General features: G+C 42.1%; 1 long non-coding RNA gene across 1 annotated transcript in view; it reads left to right on the top strand.

Annotated features, from left to right (window-relative positions):
* The window catches only part of LOC109295708, a 20516-nt gene that overhangs the window by 7314 nt on the left and 8613 nt on the right, over positions 1 to 4589 (top strand). The window contains exon 2 of the long non-coding RNA XR_002096817.1: positions 1851 to 1933. This is a non-coding gene — a long non-coding RNA (uncharacterized LOC109295708). The remainder of the gene's footprint in view (positions 1 to 1850; positions 1934 to 4589) is intronic.

Below are 4589 nucleotides of genomic sequence, written 5' to 3' on the forward strand. Positions count from 1 at the left end.
ACCTTTAGGAATCCAAGAATTCATAATTTGAATTAGGAAATGATGCACCACTGCAGTACCAGCCTGCTGTAGCCTATGCATACAGAACATACGGATCCTCTATAATCCTAGGGCCTGTTTACTGCTCAAAGAAAACAAACTGCAAAGGTCTGAGTTAATAGAGCCAGTGAACAAGGCCATATTTACCACAAGACCTGGTGTCACAGAAGTATCCCACTATGTATTTGCAAGACTCACCAGATGTGCTTTATAATTAAGCATATTTTATACCTGTCTACTTCCCACCAGTGAGTTTTTAAATATCTATATTCAACTCAGTTTCAATTGCACTGCTTTCTTAATTATATATTAGATAAAATATTCATTGCAAATCCCTATCATCATTTGAATAATAATTACACAAAACTCTGGCTAACACTCCCTGGCAAATCCTATCTCCCAGGTTAATAATTGCATTTATGTATTGTATTATCACAACACTCCATTTTGAGTTATATTTTCTGTACTTTATGATGCCAGATAGCAACTGGTAGGCAGCATATGAAAGAACAGGTATAAGGAATAGGCTGAGATTTTGTCATTAGCAAAGTATGTATTTATTAGACATCACAATGTACCTTAAATAACTATATATGAAAAAACAGCATATATTTAACATGTCCAATTTTCATACAGAATTTGCAGATATATAATATTATGTACCTATAACAAGACATGAAAGTAATCATTAAAAGCCAATGCCAGTGAGGTAATTAAAACCACCCATATTCAGTTTGGTTTTCTATAGCACTTTATCCCAAAGTATTTCACAAAGCAATGACTGAAATACTGGTAAAGGCTAGCTCCATTTTAAATGCCAGTGGGCACATTTACACATGCAATTAATACGCAGCAATAAACTCCACTGCATCTTGCACCAGAGTTTATTGCTTCCAAGTGCAGTTTGAACATGCACCTGGGACCACAGCACATTGAATCAGGGCTGAGCAGCTGTGGATAGTAGGGGGCCCAAGGGGTCAGCTTGCCAGCCCAGGGCTACTCCAACCCAGCCAAATGTGCTGTGGAGGGACTGGCTGGGGCACAAGGGTTGTTCAGTGTTGAGCTAGTGGGCTGGCAGCCCCTGCACTGAAGCACCCTTGTGTCCCAGCCATGCCTGTCAGAGTCTACATGTGTGTTGGTGCAGAGTAAAAAACTCTGCCATTGGATAGTACTTAGGTTTACAAGTACTAACCACTGGTGGAGTTCATTAATTTACTCCATCCTAATAGCACTGCACGTGTAGATACTGAGATGTTTACTGAGGAGCTAATTAGGCAACTACAATAAACATCTCATGTAGATGTGCCCAATGCGTGTGTACAAATTTGCTGGTGCTGCTGCTGCTATGTATAGTCTTTAGGGGATATTTTTTAAAGTTCTTAATGTTGGCCTGAACATTAATCTGCCCTATTAGAATCAACATGTTAGGCAAACTCAAAATGTTTTTTAAAATCCCTGCCTTGATAGAAAAGGCATTTTTTTTCTGTGTGATTTTACTCACAGGCTGATTGCATTATCTTCATTCTGGTCATTTCAAGTGCTTTTGGTTTAGAATCCACTCCCCTTCCATATGGTAATATGTTTCTTTGTGATACATTTTTTTTCCATTTCATATAAGGGTTTGTATGAAGGTCTGAATCCAGGGAAGAAGAATATCAAGTTCACTGATGGCTTTGTAGATTCCCTTTTCACCAAGCTGTCAATAAGATAAAGAGGTCAAGAGACGAATCTGTGTTGTTAAATAAAGCCCCTTTCAAGACAACCTTATCCCAGTTTTACCTTGTTAAACATTCTCTTTATTTTTGGGACAGCTGGAGTCACTTTGGTGGATGGTGCACATGGAAGCTGAAGGAAGGAGAAAAATATCAGAAGAATGTGCTTTGCTGAGTCCTGAGTAAGCATATGGCAGCAGGAAAAAATCATAGGGTGTCCTTAGGCCAATTAGTAACACGTGTATATTAGCAGCCTTTCAACCATACTGGCTACCATAACTTACCACAGCTTGTTGAAAAGATGTGATCACACAAATGAATATCTTAAAATAGATAAGTCATTAAAATGTGTAGAGAGGACCACTTGCATTAAACAACCTCCCTCAACAAACCTCTGCAAAATACTGCATCAATTCTGTTCCCCTACAGAGACACTTAAATGGGTCTAAAAATTCTTACAAAGTTCATTTACATTTCTATGTGATGACTTTCTTACCTGTTCTTCATATTTCTACTTCTAAGTTATAGCCCAAGCCATAGCCTTATTCAGGCAAAATTTTCTGTTGAAGTTGCTGAAACTAATCATAAAACCATAGAAAACTAGGGTTGGAAGGGACCACAGGAGATCATCTCGTTCAACCCCCAGCTCATAGCAGGACCATCCCCAACTATATCATCCCAGCCAAGGCTTTGTAAAAACCTCCAAAGAGGCAGATTCTGCCACTTCTCTGGGTAACCTGCTTCAGTGCTTTACTGCTCCAAAACTGGACACAGTACTCCAGATATGGCCTCATCAGTGCCAGATAGAAAGGAAAAATCATTTCCCTTTCATCTGCTGGCAATGCTCCTACCAATACACCCTAATATGCCATTAGCCTTCTTCACAACAAGGGCATCTGTTGGCTCATATTCAGCCTACTGTCCACTGTAACCCCAAAGTCCTTTTCTGCAGAGCTGCTGCTTAGCCGGTCAGTCCCCAGCCTGCACCTATACTAAGGATCTTTTCGAACTCCCACTCATTTCTCCTGTCCCTGAACCCTTCATGAAGCCATATATAAGGTTCAGTTTCTGGTATTACATTAGCCACATACTGATACTGGAAACATGTTATTGCTGCCAGATCAAAGCAAAATTAAGTGGAGTGGAGTGGAGTGGAGTGGTGCAGGGAATTTATTTAATTTAAATCATATTATAACAACTAAAGACTAGAATTCAGTAAGATGCCTGTAAAGGACATTGTTTTATTAGTACAAATAATCAGCAGTCTACAGTGAGGTTCCTGGCAGGCACCAGCAGAGGGACTTATGGCAGCAGTGTTCAAGAAACATGAGAGCAGGGGTATGCCTACATTTCAGTCCACAGGTCAGTAAAGCTGCCTTTAAAGTAGTTAGTTTGGGTACTGGCAGCAATTTAGCCTTAGAAATATGGAGTTCAGTGTGAGCTGAAAAAAATGCCGGAAAGCCAGGTAAAACCTGGGAGGTTAGCTAGTGCTGAGCATTGTGTTGCTGTAGCTATGAGGACCTGAGCTAGCTGGTTCAAAAAGAGCTCAGGTATGTCAGCATCAGTTGCAGTTACATTTTTCATTGCTGTGTAGATGTACAGGAAACCCTCGCTATTCGCAGGTTTGGCATTCGCGGTTTCAAATATTAGCAAATGCTGAACCTACATTTTAAATACACTTTACACACTTACAGGAACTCCTCTGGAGCTCCATGCTTGCTGCCGCCGAGCTCCCACCACCACCACCAGGCTTCTGCCGCTGCCATCACACTCCCACCGTCGCTGCCGGAGCCATTTCCCACCCCCCGCCCAGTCGCTGGGGCACTGTGTTCATGAATGCAGTGCCTTATTCGCAGATTTTGCCATTTGTGGGGGATACGAGAACATATCCCCCGCAAATGGCAAGGGTTGCTGGTGTATGAAGTGATAAGTCCTGTTAACTTTGACTCTTCAGTGAAATCTAAGCCAACAAGCAAATCTGCTTGAATTAAAAACATCAGTGAGAGTATTCTGGGGGTGAGGTACTGCTCGACAGGAGGATAAGAAAATCAGGTTTTCTGTTTGGAAGGATGAAGACCTGAACAGCTGAAATTAGATAATGTTCAACTCACTGAATTATCCCTGTTGGTCTTCCTCTGGGTCCTGAAATGTCCCCTTTAGTGTACCTGCATATTATCTAACACAGGATTGTGAGGAAAGGAAAGGAACAAAACAGACTGCAGTGATCTAGACCCACGTAGGCCTTTTCTGTAATCTTGTCTAGGGGTTCTCTATGTTACCATAATCATAATAAAACAATAAATATATGTACAGAATGGAGGGGATTTCCATACCTCCCCTTCCAAATCCCTCCTTCCCCCCCAGCCTCTGATGCTACATGTCAAGATGTTTTTAAGCCTTCCTCAGAGGCATTTAGTGTTGGCTGCAGCCAAGGCTACGGATTTTGACTGTGTTGTCAGTGCTCCTGCTGGGACTTAAACCTGCGGGTTCCTGACTAGCGGGCCTTGCCCCTCCACTCAGGGTCGGATCAGTCACCATATTTGGTGGCAGGAAGGAACTGTACTCCATTGTCAGATCACTATGGACTGTGGGGGGTTTATTAGGCCTCTGCAAAGCTTCGGGTGCTGATTCAATTCAGAGGAGATTTGGCCCAATTTGGTGGCCGAATCTCTGAGTCCAAATCCAATCAAGGGACCAATTAAAAGGTCTGAATTGATTCAAAGCTCTTGAAATTGATTCAGAAAAAATTGAGGGATCTTCAGAGATTCAGGCAGTCCCCACTTGTTGCCATAGGGAGCCGGACCTGGACTCCATGCTGGTGTATAGGGGTCGGGGTGG

This window comes from Gavialis gangeticus, unplaced genomic scaffold (assembly GCF_001723915.1).
Source record: "Gavialis gangeticus isolate Ggan-Ray unplaced genomic scaffold, GavGan_comp1, whole genome shotgun sequence".
Lineage (NCBI taxonomy): Eukaryota > Metazoa > Chordata > Crocodylia > Gavialidae > Gavialis > Gavialis gangeticus.